The sequence below is a fragment of the Talpa occidentalis genome, unplaced genomic scaffold (genome assembly GCF_014898055.3).
Source record: "Talpa occidentalis isolate TD23 unplaced genomic scaffold, MPIMG_talOcc4v2.1, whole genome shotgun sequence".
Lineage (NCBI taxonomy): Eukaryota > Metazoa > Chordata > Mammalia > Eulipotyphla > Talpidae > Talpa > Talpa occidentalis.
Window position 1 is genome coordinate 99,235,327 of NW_026555331.1, and position 26,189 is coordinate 99,261,515.

At 37.3% G+C, this 26,189-nt stretch overlaps 1 long non-coding RNA gene across 10 annotated transcripts in view; it reads left to right on the forward strand.

The window, feature by feature from the left end:
• The window catches only part of LOC119248466 (uncharacterized), a 495,811-nt gene that overhangs the window by 205,240 nt on the left and 264,382 nt on the right, over nt 1-26,189 (forward strand). For all 10 annotated transcript variants that reach the window (XR_008550761.1, XR_008550755.1, XR_008550757.1 and 7 more), the window contains one exon: nt 9,014-9,081. This is a non-coding gene — a long non-coding RNA (uncharacterized LOC119248466). The remainder of the gene's footprint in view (nt 1-9,013; nt 9,082-26,189) is intronic.

The window sequence follows — 26,189 nt, forward strand, 5'->3', positions numbered from 1 at the left end:
TAGGAGCATAGGCAAAACAAAGTGTTACCAGTCAAATTTTCTCTGAACTCAATTTAATATAAAATCTAAGAGGAGGGCCTCCCTGGTGGCGCAAAGGGTTAAGACGCAACCTATGAAGCTAATCCCAGCCACTGCAGCACAAGTTCGATCCCCGGCCGGCCAGGGAGCAACCCACATGGTGCAGCAGACCTCTCCTGACTAGCCTGCTGCTCCCCTCAGTATTGTATTTCAGTCAGTCTGCCTGTTCTGTTCCCCACTCGTCTCTGATGAATCCTCTCACTGCCCCCCTCACACCTCTGGCCTGTACCCCAGCTCTTGTATGCATAAAAATAAAATAAATCTTTAAAATAAAATAAAACCTAAGAGGAAAAAAGTTGATACATAGTTTAAATTTTATTTTAGTTTAATACTGTGTTTATGATTATTATTATGATGATGATGGGGTAATGATATTATGAGAATAAGTACACATTACAAAACATTTAAGAGACCTAGGATATTGCAAGTGGAACAGTATTTGTTGTTGTATTGACAAAAATTTATAAATGTGAAAAAATAAACTATCAAAGTGATTTAGTCTACTTGGCATTCAATAAATTACATATTGGCATACTTAGGGCAAACTAGGCCTTAGAATATGTTATATGTATAGAGAGAGATTTTTTTAAATATTTGGGAAATATATGCAATTTTAAAAGTTTGATTGAATTTAAATAGCATAATTTAGTCAAATTTTAGCTTAATGAATAAAAGCAGTCTAAATCAGTGTATTATCCATAGAAAGTAAAAAAAAAACTATAAAGAATTGATTAAATGGATACCATAAATTTTTTTTTTTTTTTAAATACCACAATATACCATTAATTTATAACACATGGCTTAAGTACAATAATACTGCATAAGTTTATACAGTTGAAATGTGAATTCAGATCAGTACAAATAATTATTATGAAGGTGCTTTATCAGAAGTGATGTAAAAAATTTACACTATATTGAACACTTATCAAATCAAACTTTCACACTATCCATGTAAGTAATGTTAAAAATGAATGTTATACAAGAATAAAGGATGACATGATGTCAAAACTTCTAGGGCAAGTATATTACTTGGCAATCTAACTCCTAGATTAAAATATCTGTGGGTCATTAAGTAAGGAGAGTTCACACTTGCCTCAAAATACTTTTAATTGAAATTGCCTTATCCCAGAATAGAGAGATGTCTGTAAAATGTGAACACAATTACTTTTTTAATGAATTTATACTGGCTCATTAGGAGAGCAAAGATATTTAAGAGTAATCAAGTAGGCATGGTAGTGATATGACTAGTATATATTAAATGTGATAAGATACTTAACTCATGTTTAGGAGAAATGGTTTACGAATCCTTAATATTAAACATTTTGAGTTAAATGTCCATAAATTTTCAATAACAATGGAATTCTATAAAACATTTGCTATACTTTCCTCTTTTAAAAAATATTTCAATATTATATAATAAGGCAAAGAGCCCTGCTTTAAAGTTAGCAAAAATGGATAGTGGTCACCAAGATGACAATAGACTAGTTGTTCAATAAATAGACACTTCTCTAAAGAAAACATAGAGAAGGCCAACAGACACATGAACAAATGCTCTTCATCACATATCACATATAATCAGGGAAATACAAATCAAAATCACAATGAGAATAATGTGATATCACATCTATGAGAATGACTTATACAAAAAAATGCAAATCAATGCTAATAATGAGTAATTCTCTGCTACAGATGGCATTTCCTTGCTTCAAAAACCAAGCTATTTCTCTACTGAAGCATGCCGGAGAGTCCAAAAAGTATCTTTACTTTTTTTTTTTTTTTTTTAAATATTAAATTTTATTTTTATATTCCCCATACAATTGCAAACGCCCCATTCTGACCCCAATCCTTCCCCTCCCGCCCCCCAACCCCAAAAAGTGTCTCTGGTTCATAGTTTTTTGTTGATTTTGATTTTCACTTTCTTATATTCATTTTCCTGGTCCCTTATTTAAGTTTTCTAGATTCCTGCTATGAGTGAGACCATCCGGTATTTTTCTTTTTCTTTTTGGCTTATTTCGCTGAGCATGATCCCTTCCAGTGCCATCCATGTTGCTGCAAATTGCATGTGTTTATCTTTTTTGAATGCTGAGTAATATTCCATGGTATATATGTACCACATCTTCTTGATCCAGTCATCCATTTTTGGGCATTTGGGTTGTTTCCAAAGCTTAGCTATTGTAAACAGTGCTGCTATAAACATAGGAGTGCAGGTGCTCTTTGGAATTGATGTTTCTGTGTCCTTTGGGTAAATACCTAGGAGTGGAATTGCTGGATCATATGGAAGCTCTATGTTTAGTAGGTCCAGAAATCTCCACACAGCTCTCCATAGTGGTTGGACCAGTTTGCACTCCCACCAACAGTGCACAAGAGTTCCTTTTTCTCCACACCCTCGCCAACATTTGTTGTTGCTAGTTTTTTTAATATGTGCCATTCTCACTGGTGTGAGATGGTATCTCATGGTAGTTTTGATTTGCATTTCCCTGATTACAAGTGATGTTGAACATTTTTTCATATGTCTGTTGGCCATTTGCATTTCCTCTTCAGAGAAGTTTCTTTTTAGCTCTTCTGCCCATTTTTTGACTGGATTATTTTCTTTGTTGTTGCTGAGTCTCATCAGCTCTTTGCAGATTTTTGTGATCAGTCCTTTATCATTAGTGTTGGGTGCAAAAATGTTCTCCCAGTTGGTGGGGTTTCTCTTTGTTTTTGTTATTGTCTCTTTTGCTGTGCAGAAGCTCTTTAATTTGATGTAGTCCCAGCTGTTTATCTTTCTCTTCACTATCACTGCTTTGGGTGATGTGTCTGTAAAGATGTCTTTGATGTGCAAATCCCGTAGTGTTTCGCCTATATTTCCTTCTATGTATTTTATGGTTTCAGGTCTTGTGTCTAGTTCTTTAATCCATTTTGAGTTGATTTTTGTGTATGGTGTGAGGTAGTGGTCAAGCTTCATTCTTTTGCATGTAGCGACCCAGTTTTCCCAGCACCATTTATTGAACAAACTTTCTTTGCTCCAATGCATAGTCTTTGCTCCTTTGTCAAAGATTAGTTGACCATAAATCTGTGGGTTTATTTCTGGATTTTCTATTCGATTCCATTGGTCTGTATGTCTGTTCTTGTTCCAATACCATGCAGTTTTGATGATTATGGCTTTGTAGTATAGTTTGAAGTCTGGGAGTGTGATGCCTCCATTTCCTTCTTTTTTTTTCAGTAGAGCTTTGGCTATTCGGGGTTTTTGGTGATTCCATATGAATTTCATCAATAATTGTTCTATTTCTTTGAAGAATGCCATTGAGATTTTGATTGGAATAGCATTGAATCTGTATATTGCTTTTGGTAGGATGGCCATTTTAATAATGTTTATTCTTCCAATCCATGAGCAGGGGATGTCTTTCCATTTCTTTGTGTCTTCTTCTATTTCTTTTAACAGTGTTTTATAGTTTTCTTTGTATAGGTCCTTTACCTCTTTTGTTAGATTTATTCCCAAATATTTGATTTTTTTTGTTTCGATAATAAAAGGGGTGGTTTTTTGATTTCTTCTTCTTCAGATTTATTGTTTGTGTATGGAAGGCTACTGACTTTTGCGTGTTGATTTTGTATCCTGCCACTTTACTGAACTGACTGATGAGTTGAATTAGTTTTTCTGTGAGATTTTGGGGTTCTCTATGTATATTATCATTATCATCTGCAAATAGTGATAGTTTGACTTCTTCTTTTCCTATTTGGATTCCTTGGATGTCTTTCTCTTGTCTTATTGCTCTGGCTAGGACTTCCAGTATTATATTGAAAAGCAGTGGTGAGAGTGGACATCCTTGTCTTGTTCCAGATCTTAATGGAATTGTTTTCAGCTTTTCACCATTGAGAATGATACTGGCTGTTGGCTTGTCATAGATGGCCTTTATGATGTTGAGGTATGTTCCTTGTATCCCAAGAATTTCAAGGGCTTTTATCATGAATGGGTGTTGCACTTTGTCGAAAGCTTTCTCAGCATCTATTGATATTATCATATGGTTTTTATATTTCTTTTTGTTGATGTGTTGGATAACGTTGATTGATTTTCGGATGTTAAACCATCCTTGTGCCCCTGGAATGAATCCAACTTGGTCGTGGTGAATTATCTTATGGATACATTGTTGGATTCTGATAGCTAAAATTTTATTGAGGATTTTTGCATCAGTGTTCATTAGGGAGATTGGCCTATAGTTTTCCTTTTTTGTGTTGTCCTTATTCGGTTTTGGTATTAGTGTAATATTGGCTTCATAGAACGTGTTTGGTATTGTCCCTTCCTTCTCAATTTTTTGGAAGAGTTTGTGAAGGATAGGCACTAATTCGTCTCTGAATGTTTGTAGAATTCATTTGTAAATCCATCAGGTCCTGGGCTTTTGTTTTTGGGGAGGTTTTTAATTACCACTTCAATTTCGCTGCTTGTAATTGGTCTATTTTAGGTGTTCTATTTCTTCTTTATCTAGCTTTGGGTGATTGTAGAGTTGTAGGAATTTGTCCATCTCCTCTAGATTGTTGAACTTGTTTCCATATAACTGTTCATAGTAGTTACTGATTATTCTTTTGATTTCTGCTGTGTCCGTTGTGATTTCTCCTCTTTCATTTATGATTCTGTGTATTTGTGCTTTCTCCCTTTTTTCCTTTGTGAGCCTGGCTAGGGGTTTGTCTATTTTATTTATTTTTTCAAAGAACCAGCTCTTGGTTTCATTGATCTTTTGGATTGTTTTTTTAGTTTCAATTTCATTTATTTCTGCTTTGGTTTTATTATTTTTTCTTCTGCTGGTTCTGGGGTTTTTTTGTTGTTCTTTTTCTAGATCTTTGAGCTTCGAGATTAGGTTGTTTCTTTGAGTTCTTTCTTGTTTTTTGATGTGAGCTTCTATTGCTATATATTTTCCTCTTATTACTGCTTTTGCTGCATCCCATACATTTAGGATATTGGTGTCCTCCTTGTCATTCAATTCAAAGAATTTTTTAATTTCTTCTTTGATCTCCTCGTTAGTCCAGTGGTCTTCCAGTAGTGTGGCTTTTAATCTCCATGAGGTAGGATAGTTCCTTGCCTTCTTTTTATGATTTATTTCTAGTTTGATGCCTTCGTGGTCAGAAAAGATGGTTGGTATGATTTCAATCTTGGTGTATCTGTTGATGTTTGTCTTGTGCCCCAGTATGTGATCGATCCTGGAGAATGATCCGTGTGCGCTTGAGAAAAATGTGTACTCCGTTTTTTTGGGGTTTAGTGTTCTATAGATGTCTGTTAAGCCCAAATGCTCTAGGTCCTTATTTAGAGCTTTAGTTTCTTTACTTATTTTTTGTCTTGTTGATCTATCCATTGTTGATAGTGGTGTGTTGAAGTCTCCCACTACATATGTGTTTTCTCTGATGTCTGTTTTCAGAGAGGACAACAGTTGTCTGATATATTTTGGTGCTCTTTCGTTTGGTGAGTATATGTTAATGAGTGTTATTTCTTCTTGAAGTATTGTCCCCTTAATCATAATGTAGTGACCATTGGGGTCTCTTTTTTTTTTTGAGTTTGAAGTCTGTTTTATCTGATATAAGTATAGCTGTTCCTGCTTTCTTTTTTGGCCCATTTGCTTGTAGGATTGTTTTCCATCCTTTGACTTTGAGCCTATTTTTATCTTTTGTAGCTAAATGTGTTTCCTGGAGACAGCAAAAGGTTGGGTTTTGTTTCTTAATCCAGGCTGCAACTCTGTGTCTTTTTATTGAAGAGTTTAGTCCATTTACATTTAGAGTTAATATTGATATGTTAGCATCTGTATTTGCCATTATGGTTGTCTTTCCTTTGATTTTATTTATTTATTCTTTTAATAACTTTTTTTTTTTTTTTTTTCTTCTCTTTCGTTGTTATTCGTCCCTCTGAGGTTCTGGCTTTAGGATTCCTTGTAGTATTTTTTGGAGTGGGGGTTTAGTCGCAATGAAATTCCGGAGTTTCTCTTTGTCTGGGAAGGTCCATATTCTTTCTTCATGGAGGAAAGAGAGCTTTGCGGGATAGAGTATTCTTGGTTGGCATCTGTTTTCTTGGAGTCTGTTGACTATGTCCCTCCACTCTCTCCTTGCCCGTAGTGTTTCTTCAGAGAAGTCTGATGTCAGCCTGATTGGTTTTCCTTTGAATGTTATCTGTTTCTTCCCTCTTGTCAGCTTCATTATTTTTTCCTTGTCCTGGATTCTTGGGAGCTTTACTATTATGTGTCTTGCTGTGTTTTTCCTTTCGTCGTGGAAGTTTGGTGTTCTTCTTGCTTCTTGTATATCAATTTTCAGCTCCTTCTTCTCATTTGGGAAGTTCTCTTCAATTATATCCATGAATATTTCTCTGTTCCTACATCTCTCTCCTCTCCTTCTGGAATTCCTATAACTCTTATATTTCCTTTCCTCATGGAGTCAGATAGTTCCCGAAGTCTTTCTTCATTCTTTTTCTTCGTACTTCTCTTTCCTTTTCTGTTTTGGTTCTTTTTATTTCTGTGTCTTCAAGATTACTTATTCGTTCTTCCATTTCATCTATTCTGCTTTCATTGCTTTTCCCAGAGTTCTTTAGTTCCTCCATTAATTCTTTGATCTCCTGCATTTTCTCTACTTCCCTCTTTAGGGACTCAATTTCTTCTTCTGATCTATCACTTTTAATCATGGCAATTTTAAATTCTCTTTCTGGAAGGCTCAGAAGTTCTTCCAAGTTGCTGTCGTTGCAATCTGGGGAGTGGTTTTCTTTTTGTGGTGTGCTTCTTTCCTGAGGAGTTGTTAGGTTGCGTGTGGTTCTTCTACTCCCTACTGTCTGTTTTCTAATTTGTCGTATGCGTTGGGACACTGTGTTGCTCGGACTGACTGACATCTTGGGTGAACTTCTCCGCTCCCCTCTGGCTCTTCCAGGAGCCATCTCTGTCTTCTGGGGAGCTTTCTGCTGGTTTTAGGCAGTTTTACTGAAGAAATGTCCCTGTTCTCAAATGGCGAAGCGGGATGCAGTCCCTGCGCCTCCGGTTTCAGGCACACTCTTCTGCGCCCCCGGTCTGCCCCTGACGTGGGTGCCTGCTCCCTCTGTGGGCTCAGACTGCTGGTCGGAAGGGGCCTGGCGTGGAATAACTTCCCGGCTGGCCACTGGGTCCTCCAGAAACCTTCTGCCCTTTTCAAGCAGTCTTAAGAAATGTCCTGTTTTATAGGGTGTTAGTGACTTTTTTTTCCTGGTCACTAGGTGGCGCCAGAGATCTCTCCTATTGTCCTTGGGGGGCTGTTTTTCGCCTCCCCCCACCCCGTGGGACAGAGAACAGAGCGGGAATGGTAGGGTACACCTCAACAGCTTTGGGGTGCTGTGTCTGCCTTGTGCCCCACCGTCGTGGAGAAACCACGCCCCGAATTTTCGTGCCCCGGGTCTCAGTTCAAAGCCCTCAGTTCCAGGACGCGGGCTGTAGCCCAGTTCAGTGGCACGGGAATGGCGCCTTTTGCACAGCTCCCGTGCCTGGGCGCCTGGTTCCTGCTCACTCAGGGAGGGACCTTCACCTCAGTTAGGACCTCCGTGCGTCTCCCCGCAAGCCTAGGTCGCAGGCGCGGGGACCTGGGCAGCCGCGATCCAGGTCTGCACTTGCTTTTCAAGCTCCCCGAGCGCGCCGCGTTTCCGCGCCAGCTTACCGGCAGCCCGGGCTGTGTGCGCGTCTCCCGGGGTCTTTGTTCTTCTCTAATGGCGCCAGGAGCCGTTCGCTCACCCCCGCGGCGGATCCTGCAGGGTTCGCCTCAGCTCCCGTTCACGGGGTGTGGTGGCTGCAATAGTTCCTTTCCACTCACAGTCCCGCTTGCTTCGTCGTTTGTTCTTGTGGGCCGTTTTGGTTTGTTGTTTCCTCCTCTCTGCCGGTCGGAGAGTCGGATACCATAAATTTTAAACACAGTCAAAACTATAAAATACTGTCAGTAAGCATTGAATGGTTCTCATTATGTGCTGTGGTTATGCTAAATTCTCTATTTACTGACATTATTTCATTCAGTTTCTATAACAATCCTTTGGTGTAGGAACTGTTAGCCCCTTTTTCAGATGAGAAAACTGAGTCTTATAGGTTTGCCTCTAACCACACAACTGAAGTTGTCATTTGAACTCCATATCTGCCTGGTACCAAGACTCATGATCTTAAATCACTGGGCCCTGGACCTTCCTGGTGGCAATGGATTAAGAACAGCACTATGAAGCTATCTGCAGCCACTGCAACACAAGTTTGATCACCATTCGACCAGGGAGCAACCCACATGGTGCAGCAGACCTCTCCTGTCTCGCTTGCTGCTCCCCTCGGCAGTGTATTTCAGTCTGCCTGTTCCGTTTCCCATTCTGTCTCTGGTGAATCCTCCTACCTCCCACACCTCTGGCCTGTACCCCAGTTCTTGTATGCATAAATAAATAAATCTTTAAAAAAAAATCACTTGGCCCTGCAATAAGCATGAAATAAACACCAACAAAAATCTCTGAGACAGGAACTTGTAATAGTCGTTTTTATTTGCTCAAGGATGTAGACCTCGTGAAGTGTAATCGAATCATCTTCCTAAAGAAATAAGGATAATCTAAAGAAAATTAGTCACATAGTATGCCTCATTTGTCCCGCAAAATAAGCTTTCATGGGTAGTGAATGAAGATAAATCCTCATGTAAAGAGTTGTGCCTAGTAACAATTTCCAAATGCAACATATTATATAAACTGTAGTTTATATAAATGCAGCACATTGAGTTCATATTTTCTATGTTTTGTTACTTAGTACTTATAGTTATAAGTAAGTAACTTTAAAAGGCACACTTAGTGAAAAATGCAGGCTAGCAATACAGTGGTTGCTATGGCTTTCAGGCAAATGCATTTTTTAAAAGGACATACAGGTTTTTGAAGTGGCCCCATCTTCTCATATTGGCACATCATTATATGCAGTTACTTTATGCTTATAAGTCATATTGCTTCTTGCCTCCTCAGAATCTGCATCAAATCTGAATTCTTTGTCATCACTTCCTATGCTGGAACCTTGGCTCTCCAGACCAGAGGTAAGTGAGGAAAAAGGAATATGGGGGATACCATCTTGCACCAGTCTCCTTCAAATCTCCCCTATAAATCTATACCTCCCCTGAAAAGAATGATAAAAGGAAATAGGAAAAGAAATAAAAGTCCAGAATGCTAAAATTATCAAAAGGACAACCATTTGCTTGTATCTGCAAATGAAATAACATGAAAAGAGTAAAGGACCAAAATCACTATATGCCCCTTTTATAAAATATGGCTTGTGTTATCTTTGTCTCCTTTTTCCAGGATATCCTCTGCTTTGTGACCTGGTGATAATGTGTCAAGAAAGGCAGACAGGAAGGCTTTTCATGTGGGTTGACTCACTCCTAAGGAGAGTTCACCTTGCTGCTCTCAGCCTCCTCTTAGCAATACAGACCAAGTAGTTTGTGCCTGTGGGCTCCGACCATTCCTTAGCCACAGATTTGCACATTTGGTGTCCTATCCCCTCTAACCCTTCACAATCCCCCTATGAAATCATTTATGGGTGCCTCCCTAGAACTGGGCCAAAAGTTCCTTGATTTGGTAAGACTGATTAATATTTGGAGAGGAAGTCCCATTAAATTTGGAACCCCAGTCCTATAGGCAAAGCTTTAAGCTTTGCTGCTAAGTCTCCAAGGAAACCATTGCTATTTGTGACTCTGTTTAGAGCTCAAGAAGTAATTCTTACCTGCTTTAGCAAGACTGACAGTGTCATGACAGCTTCAAGAGGCTGTCGTTTCCACAACGAAAGATTCTGTAAATCGATTATTAATGAAGCACTGCCATATTTTAAGTGACTCTGTTCTTTGAGAGAGCGTGTTTATATTTAATTATTGAAATGTGAACTGTGCAATGCCACAGTAGCACAAAAGTCAGCTATTATCCCCCCAAAATGGTTCAAAAATCAATCTTCATTCCAAAACCCATAATAAAAAAATAAAAAATAGCAATTTATTGAGAAAAACTAAAGACATCCTGTGTCAGAAAAGCTATCATTAGTTGTGCTAAAACTAATACGTACATATTTTTAAAGAGAGATGTGCGTAATTATGCAAAAGAATTTTAAGTACTTAGTTGAATGGAGGAACCACTGAATTGTCACTATCATTGGTAGTTTGACACTTGCCCTGTTTCTGCCTGTCACACCAACCGTGGAGGCAGCTGTTATTAGAGATGTGTGTGAATAGTAAAAAATAAAAAAAAAAAAAAAAGCCCCTGGGTTACCATGCTTCTGTCCTTCCTTGAAGGTGATCAGTTTGTACTAACAAAGTTTTGACCTGTTCTAGCCTCAAGAATTTTGTCTGTAGTACTGCTTCTGAAATTCTGTGATGATGAGTGGGCAGCCATAGAGGGTAGGGTGACAAGAAAATCTTCCCAGTTGACAGTAGTACCTCAGAATTTCTATATAAAAGGGACTGAGGCAGCAATCTGAATGGAAGATGAGTGGAGAACTTCAAGTAGCATTCACATAACATTTTATGGAAAGGTGGAAAAAATGCCAGTTGTCTTTACCAAAGAATGGACTAATGTTAATGCTGAGGCTAAAGCCCTCCCCACCCCCAGCCCTCCTACTGTAATGTGCACAGTCACTTCACACTTGCTTTCTATGTTTTAGGAGAGTGGAAGGGCCACTGAATTGATGTGTGATGTGATCAGATCTGTGTTTTAGAAAGATGACTCTGAGAATGAGCAGATGTATCATTGCTCTCCAAGAGAGGATAGTGGCTTACACTCAGTTTTAGTGGTAGCAAGAAGGCAAAGGTTATTGCAATAATCACAACTCATTTACTATGAGAGTCTTTTATTTTATTTATATATTTTAAATCTTTTAAAAACTTTATTTATGTTTGTGTTGAAGAACTGGGGTATAGGCCAGAGGTGGGGAGGGGGTTGAGAAGATTCAACAGAGACAAGAGTGGGGAACAGAACAGGAGGATTTTCTGGAATAAACAAAGGGGAGCAGCCGGTGAGACAGGAGGGTCAGCTGGACTGACATCTCTATCATCAGTCACCATCACAATCAACTATCCAGGGCCAGTTGCTTTCAGAAGCCTGCAATATGGTAGATAAGTACAACCATCCCTCCCTTCTCGCATTGAGCAATGTAACTTCCACTCCGCTCTGTGACTTGCCTTAACCAGTAGGATGCAGTGCAAGTAATGTTGTGTGACTTCAGAATGACCTTGAAGTTTTTGTTTATTGTTCTTTTGGAAGTTAGCTAAAAAAACTCTGTGGGGAAGAGGAGGAAGGAGATATCATGAAGTAAGAGAGGCAGTGTAGAGGAGAACTAAGGTACTTCAGCCAGCAACCATCATCGTGGCTCCCGTCACGTGAATAAGACCATCTTGACTACTGTAGCACCAATTAAGCCAACCCAAACAACACTATGTAGAGCAGACAGAGCATTCCCTGCTGAGCCCTGTCTGATTTTCTAGCACAGAATGTTGAACAGTGGTGATTGCTTTTTATTACTGGTTGTGAGGTGGTTTGTTATACAGTGATAGCTAATTTATATACATGGCTTGGAAATGAAAGCCAGGGCTTCTGAAATGGTAGTTCCCAGATTGAAATTCTAGTTATATATTAATCCTCTTGGACCTTGGGAGCACAAAAGATCTAATTTATCATTTTTTATTAAAATTGGACACTTTAAATAATATAATGTGACAACTCTGGAAATTTTATTCCTCAGTCTCCCCTGGAATTGTTATTGCTGCTTATTATTGTTGCTGCTATTGCTGAGTGTTTTATGATTTTCTTCAATTAATTCAGTGAAGTCTGTATTCTTTGTTATATGTGATCACTGAAGTCTCTGTTCATTAATTTACAAAGATTTCCTTAAATACTTGGAATCAATAAGCCTCCCATCCTTGGGTGAAGTGTTCTGAGTGCTGTAGTATGTCTTAAACATTTACTTTACCATCAGCCTTGGCTTTCACTTTCTACTAGTGCAGAGCTTCACAGTTACCCAGAGGGGAGAGTTGAGGGTTTTCACAGGTTTTTCCTGAGCCTGTGCAAGAGCTTCTAGAGTCCCAGATATGTGTGAAATTTTTTTTCAGGATCCCCATGTTTATTTTACTTCCCAGATTTTCCTTTGGGTTTTTTGACTAGCATGTTATTTGCCCCAACTGTTACTGTTACCTCAGGCAGCTGTGATGTTAAACCATTATCTCCAATTGTTTTCAACAAACACCTCCAGAGAAAAGCCCGTTTGCACTGGGTAAACTCTGAGTCAGGTCAAATTAAGACAAACCTAAGAGTAGAACTTTCAGACAGACCAAATAATGGCAATTCTTTGAATGGAATTTGGGGGACCTCCAATTCCACTCTGCACCCTTCCATGGCTACTAAACTGCTGATTTTCAAGGTGACTGCTATGCCAAGGAGGGGTAGATAATGATAGTTTAAAATGCCATGAATATCTCTGGTATAAATGTTTAGAACCTACCTAAAAATTTAAGGCCTACCCTAATATTTCACCATTTTTTCATAAGTCAAATGCTTTCCAAAGTGAATTAAGTGAATTAAGCCTTTGATTAATTTAAGTTCTAAAAAAGTTTAACAGTTTTTTCAAATGTACTCATTGCTTTTATGGTGAAAGGATTGACAGAGGTCTTGATTCCACCTTTCATGCTGACATTACTTTCTTATGACTTGTGCAATTTGTATTAAGACACAGAGCTCAATATTTTTTTTTCACAAATTTAAAAAAAAAAACACTTATAGTTTGACACTGTAGAAGTCATTCAAAAATAATACACAAAAATAAAAATAATACATTTCACTTCCTTCTTTAAGAGTGACAGTTACTCATTAATAGTTTCTGTGTGTCTGTTGAGAGCTATGCAATTTCTTTTTTTTATTATTATTATTTTTTTAATAATAAATTTTATTTTTATATTCCCCATACAATTGCAACCCCCCATTCTGACCCCAATCCCTCCCCTCCCACCCCCCACCCCCCAAAAAGTGTCTCTGGTTCATAGTTTTATGTTGATTTTGATTTTCACTTTCTTATAGTTATTCATTTTCCTGGTCCCTTATTTAAGTTTTCTAGATTCCTGCTATGAGTGAGACCATTCGGTATTTTTCTTTTTCTTTTTGGCTTATTTTGCTGAGCATGATCCCTTCCAGCGCCATCCATGTTGCTGCAAATTGCATGTGTTTATCTTTTTTGAATGCTGAGTAATATTCCATGGTGTATATGTACCACATCTTCTTGATCCAGTCATCTATTTTGGGGCATCTGGGCTGTTTCCAAAGCTTAGCTATTGTAAATAGTGCTGCTATAAACATAGGGGTGCACGTGCTCTTTGGAATTGATGTTTCTGTGTCCTTTGGTTAAATACCTAGGAGTGGAATTGCTGGATCATATGGAAGCTCTATGTTTAGTAGGTCCAGAAATCTCCACACAGCTCTCCATAGTGGTTGGACCAGTTTGCACTCCTGCCAACAGTGCAGAAGAGTTCCTTTTTCTCCACACCCTCGCCAACATTTGTTGTTGCTAGTTTTTTTAATATGTGCCATTCTCACTGGTGTAAGATGGTATCTCATGGTAGTTTTGATTTGCATTTCCCTGATTGCAAGTGATGTTGAACATTTTTTCATATGCCTGTTGGCCATTAGAGCTCAATATTTTGAATAAATAAACTAAAAATGGTAAAATGACTGCAACTGCAATATAAGAGAAAGTTGAGAGATAGTGGTTTCATGAATGAATTGTCAAAATGGAGTGAAAGCTGATGTTTATGTTGTAGAGAGATCAAAGAATGTGCCTGAATCCTCTCTATGTGGTCTGGGGAGAGATAAATTGGCCTTACCATGTATAGATGACTATTCGTAGCAGTTTTATTGTAATTGCCAAAAAAATGAAATAATCCAAATGTCCTTTAATGGATAAATAGCTAAGCACTGATGCATTCATATGATGGAACACTACTAACAGTAAGAGGAAATATACTATTGATACATGAAATATTTAGATGAATCTTAAGGGACTATGCAATCTTTTTTTTCTTAAGGGAAATCGCAAAAGATTACATACTGTATTGTTACATTTGTAACATTCTGAGAATGAAAAAATTAAAGAAATGTAGAACTGGTTAATGGTTTCCAAAGATTAGGAATGAGAATTCAAAGATAATGCTTCCAAAGTTTACAGGGAAAGGTAGGAAATGGAAGGATCTTTGTGGTAATGAGTTATATATCTACTATATATGTTGATTATGGTGTTGGTTCCATCAATCTATCATATGCTGAAATTGCATAAAATTGGGTACACATGTATGCATATTCATACTCACATGAGTGCATGTAAAGCTAGTGACATCTGAATAAGGTATGTTGATTGTACCAAAGTCAATTTTCTGGTTTTGATATTGTACCATGGTTTTGTAAGAAACTAGTTACCTTGGAATGGGGAACTCGTTGAGGGGTACATGAAACCACCTTGTACTATTTTTTTTTTGTGGGGCCCTCGCCGGTGGCTGTGAATCGAACTGGAGCTGCAGAGGCTGCGGGCAGCCTCGCAACCCAGCGCTCAACCACTGTGCCACCAGGGGAGGCCCACCTTGTACTATTTTTGAAGCTTCCTGTAAATCTATAATTACATCAACATATGACATTTAAAAATTTGAAGCCAATAACTTGGTAAATATACCCTCTTTTGTCTTTAGTCCCCAAGGCCATGTAGGTATAAGGAGATTTCATAAGCACTTTCCTTTTTATTGTATTTCATTGCTTAAAATTTATCATGAATTGCTAAGTTGACTAAAAACTTAAAATCAGTATCTCAATACAGTTATTTGAGATTGATGAGAAGATATTATTGTTCACTTGCTGTTTAACTTTCAGACATTAATTCTTCTATTTAAAAAGGGTTTCTATATATTTTCTTTGTAGAAGTATTTATTTCAAATAAAATTTTTAGATAGAAAGAAATAAATATTTTTTAAAAGTTCACATTTGATGATTTGGAGTTGCAGGTGTTGTGTGGATGTTTGCTATCACATCCTTTGTACTTCTTAATATTAATATTTCAATAGCTAACAGCCATTACAAACAAAGGCACTGGACCAAAAGCTGGTTCCCAAACCTGCCATGCTAATAGACTTTGGTTTGAGGTCTTCTAAATCTGGATAGTGAAAAAATGTCCTGCGTGGATTCTGATCAGCAGCCAAGTTTGAAAACTCTCAGACTGGAGCATACTGAAGTCCTCCTTCTAGATATAAAATGACAAGATGTCTTAGAAGCCATGTGTAATATTTGATTTGACTTAGATGTATTTTCTTGTGAGGAAGCTTGTGAGATGAAGTATGTGCAACCCATCCGGTTTGTTTCATTTTCCTCTCCTGGCCACCTGTGTGATTTCTCACCTCACTCCTCATCAGGCACTTACTGTTTCTCAGGAGCAGATGCACTAAAATCCTCACCTATGGCTCATCCCTTATTTTCACCATAAGAAGGTCTAGACTTCTGAGGAGCCTTTGTATTTTGTTAGTTTACATTGCAATTATTAAATACTTGCATTTTTGTGATTTGATTTGCATCTCTCATCAGTGATAAAATATATTCTAATTCAACAGTCTATTCTAATTCTACAAGACTCTAACAGATGGTAGTTTGAATACTTTCAAATATTGATTGGGTTATTGTAAAGGACTCTTGAATTGGAGCTACTATCAGTTGTCTCATTTGGAATATGACTGTTTGGATAATGACCTTGCAGGCAGTCAAAGGAAGCCATGACCTAGAGTACCTATTACTAGAAGGTGGAACAATAACTCATAGACTTGTCCTCAGCAATGGAGAAATCCATAGTGTTCACCTTTTATACTTCACCCATCACTTACTCTTCCTCCTCTTTCTTGGGATTTCTGTGTTTCTTCTCCCTTTGTTTTGTAAGTCCAATATTTATCCCACTTGGGCTTTCACCTGCTTGCCAACTAGTAAGGTCTCAATGCAAGATGATATCTAATAATATTGAATTTTACCGTCCAGAGGTATCTACATTTTAAAGGGATGCTACTGGGATAGAGGAGGGAGGGAGTGTCTGCCTTGATTACTGTCACTGCCCACTTTTGGTCTATTACTAATGTCTTAAAGGTCATGTTTTGAGCCTCAGCAACCTCTGGGGAGTGACCTCTAACATCCTTGCATTTATCGCTTTAGTAAAAGTGAATAGATTTAAAATGGATAGTCTCTCAAAAATGTTGAGAATGACTAAACCCACAGTGTGGTATAAGAATTTTATTCATTTTATGTACTGTTATTAAAATCAATTTTATTCAGCAAACTGCAATTACTAGTCAGTGGAATTTCCTGTGTTAGTGCTAAAGATTTAGTGGACACCCTTTACTACTATGAGTGAGAGACTAGCATTCGTTCTAGTTCAGTCAGTCCAGAATCTTTTTTTTTATTACATTTTCCATTATCCTCATTCTCGTCTGTGTGTCCAATGCCATTGTTGTTCCATCACAGTCCATGCTGGAATGTTATTTTCTGGTGTCTGAACACTTATCCTCAACCTTAGAAATAAATCACATCTATGTGCTAAGTACATCTCATGTATGGTCTCATTTCTTTCTTGAACAATCCAAATGAGGTTGTTTTGTACTTTTATACATTTTACAGATACTGAGATACAAAACGTGTAGTAATTTACTCAAAGTAACACAGTGAATAAGCTGGAATTCAAACATAGTTCTGTGTTATATTCGATTTAATATATACAAAATTATAAATATATATACATAATAATAAGTTGAACATTGTAAAAACATCATGAATGACCTAACCACTGACGATGTTGTTGAGTCAGTGTTCATAAATCTTGTCTAGGATATTTCCTTTATGAATTTGTACAATATTCTCTTTAAGAGAGGTTTTAAAGCAATGCCTACAGTTTTGTTACATCCATTTCATATGTAAAATGCCTGCTACTTTACAGTTATTAACTTTGGAGAAGTTTTTCTGGCCATGTTTGCTTGAGCCTATAACTATGCCTTGCTTTCTGTTGCTCTGCATTTCTGTGGTTTGCTTCTCTCCACTTCACTCCCTGACCCTTTTGGTGGCCATGTGGTAGTAAATGTAACTTAATGATTAAGTTCTGAATATAAAGTCCCTTTGGGGGTTCCTTGATATGACTTTGACATGACAGGCAAGTATCATACCCCTTCACTTGCCACCTTCTTGACTGCTCTCATGTAGATAACACAGAACTTACCTCTTGCACTAATAATCCCATAATCCTGTCCTTCACTTTTCTTCATGTCCCTGGAAATTTACTTGTTTTGGCTTGTTTGACATGCCCAGCCATCAGTGGTCCATAGTCATTCAATGTTTCTACCTACTATTCTTTTCTTACAATGTTTCATTCAGTTCCAGCTATCAGGATCCAAAGCAGCAAGCTTGTTAAGTGATTACACTCATTTTCTTCATTTGCTGTGGCGCCAGATTTCTAGCTTCTTTATAAAAACTAGCTCAGTCATGTGGCAGGTTCAACTAGAGTTTCCAGATGCAGATCATTTTCTCCACCATAAATTATCTCTGTCTTACTCAGAGTTTGAACTGTAAAGGAGGAAGAAAACAATTTTTTTTGTAACTTGCCCTATTATTGTGGCCTGTAAAATGAAAGGATTTAAAAAAAAGCCCAGTGATTTTTATTCTTCATATGCAGGCAGACAATATAGCTTTTTTTATAAATTGGTTATTTACGTAGTACTAAAGAAATTTTTCTATCAGCTTTTTTTATATCAATCTTCTGAAAGCCAGGCCAGATGTCCAAAAGAAACAATATATGAAACACTCATTTTTCAGTTTTTCTGAACCTTTTTCTTCATATTCAGGTACTCATTTTTCTAATTTTAACACCCAATTCTGTTGGATTGGATTAAATTTTTATATATTAGGAAAAAAACTGGCACTAAGTATGTTTGAATGAAAATGTATGTTTGAGTTTAAAGGAAAATGGCTAATTCATAAATGGGAGATACTTTGATATTTATGAAGTGCCAGATTTATCAATTAATATGACAGTTCTACAATTATCACTGAACTATTCTTTGAAATTTTAGAAAATGGCAAAAAGGGGATTACTAAATTTCACAGTTAAAATTCAAGAACAGAAAAATTGTTTTTCATAACTGTTTAGATACCTGTTTTTCTATATTGACAAGGGTAAACCTGAAATTATGAACCTTCACTTTCAAACTTTATTTATGAATGTCCTGTTCAAATATCAAACTACTAAGCACTGAATATTTATGATATTTACTCTTGTACACAGTAGTATTCAATTGCTTATTGAATGCATGAAGCTGGAAGATCAATTGGAAGATACTTTAAATGGAAAATAGAAAGATTAGATAAACATTAAAGAAGAAATTTTCTACATGCAAGACTGAGGGACCCCAAACTGTAAAGGAGTACATACTCTGAAAGTACTCGGTACTGAGTACTAAGTATTGAGTACTGAGTACATACTCTGAAAGTACTCAGTACGTGCTCTGAAAGAGGACCTGGCCATCTGTGTGCACAAAAGAAAAGAAAGCAGATTTTAAGTGAGAAAGATTTTTAATAGAATTTGTGTGCATATAGAAGAAAAGGATTTCAAATAATAGATTCCCAATAAAACTCCAAGAATTATCCATTCCCCCATGAGCAGATGCCCAACAGGCTCAGCCCTAAAGTTGACTGCTGAGTCATGAAAGTTTACCACAAGTATAAGGCACCTTCTGGTAAGGAACCATAAAAAAGGGGTTAGGCAGGTCCCGAAGAGCTGGTATAACTGGAGTAACCCAAAACTCAAAACATACTGTATAATCTGCCATAAGGTCAAGATAACAGCTGCCATTGCCTTTGCCAAAGACCAATATCAGCCTCCCCATGTGTTTCTCACCCATGTCTCTCCTCCATGTATCTCTCCTTTCTTCTTCTACTTGTCACTCCCTCTTTTGTTTCATCTCCACTTATTTATCTGCTTTACTCCTTTCTAGCTGCACCCCTTTCAGGAATTCCAGTTAATTGCCTGCTGGGAATTATAGCCCAAAGTGGCTGCTTATAAGTTGCGTGTGTGTGTGTGTGTGTGTGTGTGTGTGTGTGTGTGTGTGTGTGTGTGGCTGGGTTGGGGGGGGAAATGCAGGAATAGGTTGTTTCGCTCATTTCACCTCGATGCTCCTTCTCCTTTAATTGACATTCATTCTATAACAGTTTTACATTATCAATGTTAAGATAAATATCAACTATGTAAAGAAAATAACATTAATGCCTTTCCATTTGTTTTGATTCCAAATAATAAGATACCTGAAACATTATGACTAAAAAACAATCACTGTTTATATTGCTCACAAACCTGCAATTATAGTGAGGAAAACTCCTCTCAACTCCACATGGTTTAAAGTAGATGATTCTGCTGAAGCCTAGAGGATCTTCTTTCAAGAGAGCTGGCATTTGTCCTGACATTTTTTGTGCCCGTGTGGGTCTCAACATGCAGGCTTCCCTATGGGCAGCTTGATCTTTCTAAAACATGATGGCAAGGTTTCAGGAGACACAAAGTTAAGAGGAACCAGTATCTTAATGTCTGAGCCCAGACATTAAGACACTTCTATATAGTGTCTCTTCTGCATAGTGTGACTTCTGTATTTATTGGTTAAGGTGCCACAGAATCTGATTCAAGTGGGAGGAAGAATGTCAAAGAATTTGCAGACATGTTTGAAAACTGCCACACCATTGCATAAAAATGAATTAAGCCCCTACCCTCATCCTCAAGGGCTTAGGGATTGATAACTTCTGCAGAAGTTAGATAGTAAACATTATAGGTTGATAGGTGAAATGACAGTCTTTCTACTAAACTGTGCTTTTATGGTAAGAAAACAACCATAGGTGATCTGTAAACAAATGGACATGTCTGTTCTCCAAATTTTATTATGTTTACCAAAACATGTGGCAGGCCCGATTTAGCCTACAGGCCATAGTTCATCAATTTGCTTTTTCTTCTCCATTCTACTCCCTCTTTAGCAATGTTAGAGATTACTACGCTCTAATCACACAGCTTCCTCTCAGTTCCTCCAAGATAAAAAGCTACCCTTGAGGCTTATGCACAGCCTATACCTAGTAGCATTTAACTGGGCCTAAATGTTACTTCCTAGGGTACTTGTACCTTATTCTCTTCTTTTTATTCTCCATGCCAGTGCTCTGTGTCCTCAGTAGTATTTCCCTTGAGTCTTCTAATTAACATATATATTCATTTTCCTCAGCAGTCCATAAATATTTGACTGTCTACTGTGATACAGGTGTGTTCTGCACACTGGCATTAAGTTGACAAGTATAGTTGATAAGATTCCTATACGCATGGGACACACATTCTTTTCGGTGACATAGATGATGAAAAAGAAGGCAACTAAAAAGTGTCAGAGAGTTCTCAGTGCTATCAAGAAAACAACACAGGGCTGTGAGAGACAGATCAGGGAAGACCTCAGTGAAGAGGTGACAATTGAAGTGAACATGAAACTATAAGGAGCCAGTCAGAAAAGATTTGCAAGAAATTTTTCATGTAAGGAGAAAGGTTCTGAGGCATGTGGGGAAGAAGGTTGTGTTGGGGGAAGGGTAGAATTTAGTTTGAGGAAGCAGAGAGAAGTTAGTATGGCTAGAGGAAAGTAGGTGAGGCGAGGGATGCTAAGAGGTAAGGTCAGAAAGGAAGGAGTCAGATATTGCAAGTTCCTACAGGCTAACAGAAGCTTGGATTTTATTATATATGTCTACATACATTAAATGGCAACAAATACTGATGGAACATGTGCGTTGTGCTAGACTCTGTGTTAGGTCTTAGAGGTAACAGTGAACATCTTGTAGTTCCCACTAGACTGCCTGCTTTACACGGCCAGGGAACATTTGTTTTTTTCATTATAGTATTCCTAGAGTCTAGCATTTAAACTACGCTCAGTAAATATTTATTAAATAAGTGAAGGAGTGATAAAATGAAAATATTATTGTCTATATGGTAACTATCTTAAGATGGGATCCACTGAAACAGAGCCTGCAATGATGATTCACGTGAAAGTGATTTATTACATATATGTCTATAAAAAATAACAACGGGAGGATGTGGAAAGGAATGAACCAAGCAAAGGTACAAGATTAAGTATAATCCCAGAGAGGGTAACTTAGACTTAATTCTATGCAGGTTTGGAGGCAGTATGATCATACATCAGAATTGTTTCCACCAGGACCAGAGAGGTGGGGCACTTATACTTCCACATGGTTTTCCTTCAATGGATTGGAAATGAAGAAATCCATTATATCATGTGTACTTTTTTGTCCTCATATATATCCAAGGGAGCACAAGTTCTCAGGAACTTCCAGTTCTCTGACGTACAGGTAGAAGGGCAACTGTCCTCTGACACAGAAGCTATGGGGAGGGAGCTGGTAAAGGGACCCGAAAGCATGTGGGCAAAGCCAAAAATAGGCACTACAGTTGCATAAGGTTTTCCTTATAAACATTAATATAGGAAGTGTTTCAAGAAAATGTCCTGTGTTCCCAACCTGTGGGTTAGGAACTATAGGACTGTTAGAAAATCTAACAGCTGTCCTTCATAAAGAAATGTCCTTCATAAGTTTTTAAAACTTATGTAGACACTGTTGTGGTTGATAAAATGCAAGTCTGTTTTAAAAATGCTACTGAATTAACAACAGAATTTTTATATTATTTTAGTAATCAGGGTTATGAAAAACAACAAGGAAGATCTTGAATTTTCTTGGCATTATAAAAGTATGCTTAAACTCAAAGCTATAGGAATCCATAGGAATCTTCATAAATTCTTTAACACTAAAATGAAACTTTGTTTTCAGAATTGAGATGGAAAAAATGATACGAAGGAAGCAATATGTTTTTTAGAGTAAATAGTTATTCAAGTTGGATGAAGCATAGTGGGAAATTTTTCCTGGGTCTTGAGACAAGAGCCATGACTCTGAACAAGTCACACCCCCCAATTTCTATGTATTTCTTGAATAACGTATTATTTTCCTGCTTTGAGCCATGGATACCAGGGGAAAGGCAGCTGTAAGACATTTTAGTGAACATAATACACTGTCAGTATAAAAAGTGTTTGCTGTTATAAAACATTGTTTCTCACTTCATTTCACATAATCATAACCCATTAGGCATCTCTGTCTTTGACCTTCAATAAATATCTGAGGACACAAAGAAAAGTACACATGATATAATGGATTTCTTCACTTCCAGTCCGTTGAAGGAATAAAACTTGCCTTAGGTTCTTGATTCTCATTTCCATTTCTTTATTTCTAGTGTGGTTACCCTGTGCAAGCACATACTATTTTTATATCTTTATCCTAATTCTGTCAAGTTCAATGTAAATGATTATACAAATGTGGTATTTAACACATGATTTCTTAGCAGCTGATAGCATTTTGGGGGTTTTTTTCCTTTATTTCTGTGCATGGCATGGCAAGATCATTCCACAGATATTTTCAATCCTCTTTAAAATAAAAGCCCCATTCACTTTTATTCCCAAACACAGTATCTTTTACTTTTAAATTGACTCCTTTTACCTTTTCTTTTGCCAATGAAAGTGATTTTGTCCTCTTTAATGCCATGACTTTATTATTAACATTTTTCTTATAGGTTTGATAAATAGCTTTCAGCCAGGGATGATTTTGCCCCATAGGAAGCATTTAGCAATGTAGTGGACATTTTTGGTTATTATGATATGGGGGATTAAGAGGAGAAGGGTGGTGCTGTTAAATATCTTACAATGCACAGACACCCACAACAAAGACTATCCAGCCCCAAATACCTATTTATTCAGCAGTGCCTAGTTTGAGAAACCCTGAGTCAGATTAAGATCTTGCCTCCCATCTTTTTGCATAGATGATGCTTATAATATCTTATAAGCTTTAGAAGCTCTAGTAATAATTAAAATAAGTCTTTTGGTTTCATGGGATTGGTCTCCCCAATTGGGTCAGATAGGCTTTTCTCAATATGCCGATAGTAGGCCTTTTCTAATAAATGTCACCTTGCTATGGAGAACTAATGGTTAATCAAGACCCTGTGGCCTTAAGAAGTCTATTACAATTACTTAAAGAATGCAAATTATTTTACATTAAAAGCATTGAAGACCTTAGGAGCTTTTTGTCCTTTGCCCTTTTTCTCCTATTCCAAGAAGCAATCACTTCCCCCCTTTTTATGAGCTAGAAGTAGTTTAGTGGGCATCATTCAGGTTTAGGTTAATCAGTGAACATGTCCCCCAATCTAAGAATGTCATCTTTACTCCAAAGATGAGGTCATCCCCTTCTTGTCTGTCATGTGAAATCTCTTATTCTCTCTCCTTGATGCCTCAGGTCCCTAAACACAGAATAAATATCCCTGGTCCACTCCATTATTCTTTAGAATTTACAGCCATGTAAATTCTCCATACACATGTTATTAAATTTTGACCTTTTCCCCTACTAATCCATCTGATGTTAACTCATTTGTCCTTCTAGCCTTAGAAGAGCCCAGGTGGGGTATGGGAATTTTCTCCTGGGCCCTGACAGTTTCCACACAGGGAGGAGAAACTAAGCTTAAAGCAAATCAGTAGGGCTTGACTCCCTCAACCTTCTACTATGTGTGGAGGTCAGATAATTGTCCTTGAGTTTATGAGAGGAAGCCTAAAAACTAGGGCTCTGTATGCTTAACATCCAGTGCCACTAGTGGGGTGAGAATAAGGAGACTGAGCTTCTCATTGTTTCTTCTAGCCGAAGATTAACTATGAAAAAAGTCTCTGCATGAACTCAAAATTTTAGCTGTCTCCCAGAGCAAGTTGCCTGTGTTCAGGAAACATCACTTGGTTCAAGCCACCAGAAACCGATCATGCTTAACTCACATATGCTCTTTGCAGAGCAAGCCTTCCCCAGGCAGATAAAAGTCATGAAATTTCTTAAGTACTATAAAGTGCTAAAAATTTCGATGGCAAATACACAAATACTACCATCAATATCCCCAGACTTGGAGCTGCTATTAACATCAGGCGTACATACTATGACTTTATTTCCTAAACTACATAGATAGTGCTTAAATGTATGGATTTATTATCACATTTGGCATATTTTATTTATAGCATAAGAAAGGTGAAACATTCTGCAACATTGCATGTTAAGATTAGGATTTATTGTCCAGGAATCCTTGAACAATTTTATCAAAAGCCCATTTCTAGGTGGTGTTTTTCTGCAATAAATCATACAGCAAGAATCTATCAGTGGACACCAGGAAGAGATAAATGAGTGTAGAGGAAAGAGGGTCATCACAGATTTTTTTCTGTATCATGACCTGTCATTGGCAGAAATCCATTTATTATGGGTCACAGATGATTTTTTTACCTACTTGCTGTGTTTTCTGTTCAGGGTGTTAGCTAAGATAAAATGAAAACCTGGCAAAACATAAGCTATCAAAATCCATGAAGACAGATATAACTTAAAGATCACACGACACAAAGAGTATTGATTTTTTCCTCCTCCCATGCAGCTGCAACTTTTTTGAAATGTCTTTTTCAAATGTAAATATTTTAATTTTTTAAAGTAACTGCTCCACTCAGGTAGGTAGTAAAATGAATAGAAAAGCAGTTTTGTTTGCAGACTAGAACTTTGCCCCAGAATGTTCTTTTAGCAGAAAAGCAGAGAACATATCTAATAGTTGCCAATAGTTGTCAAGTACACCCTGAAAGAATTTTCTGTCCTTTTTTTACATACCATATCTTATTTAATCTATCATCAGGGTTCTGTAATTTGGATCAAGACCAGGTACATGCTAAATGCCAGGCTAAATATTAGAATGATCTATGTTGAGGTTATCAGCACAACTACAATTGAATTTATGCTGATTTGAAAGAATTCAATAAAATAAACATTTCCGGTTTCTTTTATATAAAATGTATTTTTTGCACTATCATTCCTCCTGAAATTTTCTAGACATAGAAAAAAAACTTGCAAGATGTGTTTCCACTAGATTTAAACATATTATATAAGCGATAGAGAAAATATAGGTGGACAGTTGTTTTCCCACTGTATGACCCAGACCAGGTCCCAGGCCTTCTACTCAGGAATCCAGAAGCACTTGGTTGCCATCTCAACTCCTAATTCCCAGACAGGTGAAGACAAACCCTTCATCTGGGAGCATGGAATCCTGAACACCAACCTTAAACTCCAGAAAAGTGGCAGTAGTAAAACAGAAGTGACTGCTTCGTTCTTCTTCTTTCTCAAATGCAATCTGTCTCTCTGAGATACTTGACTAGACAAAATTGGATAGAATTTTTTAGTCATAGCTAAAGTGTCAGGACTTGATGAGGCAAGTAATATAGTTGCCCGAGGAGCAAAATTTAAGGGGAATGGACATACTCAAAAGCTCAACCATCAAAAAAATAATATGTTAATGTAACTTACTGCAAAAAACTGTAATGAGTAAAAATATCAATATTTCAAATAAAGATCAGTATTATTGATTCACCTTTTGCTCCAATGTGGCACTACATTGCATTACACAGTATCCACTGAAGAAAGAAAGAGAAAATTAAAGAAAGCCCACTGTCATCTTTGCAGTAGCAACGGTTTACTTTGACAAGCTGAACATCTTCACAATGCTGGAAAGTTGTGCTTGGGGGAGTAAATTCACAGGTGTTAATGCTGCTGTAACACTATCTGTGCAATCTTAGACAAGTAACTTGACTTTTCTTGTGTCAATTTCTCGATCCATAAAAGGATGCTGGAGAAAAATTAAGGTTTTGTGATATTGTTGCAACCAACCACATCAAGGAAAGATATCTATTTTAAAATGATGACTTGGTCAATGAATTCAGTTTATTCAAGATTAATCTGATTTAATAAAAAACATTTCATTAGATCAACTTTTAATTCCTTTAACCTGGGCACCAGACGAGACCTGAAATCAACCTTGAGGGCCAGCAGTAAATTCTGTCCCACTGCAGTCAAGATTATATCTATTTTGAGAATCCATAAAAGACTTCCAAATTTATCAATTTGATGCCCTTAATAAATTGTGCTTGTTCTGATTCATAATATATGCAGTGATCTTAGATTCTCTTTTCCAACTAAGCAGTCTCTTCCA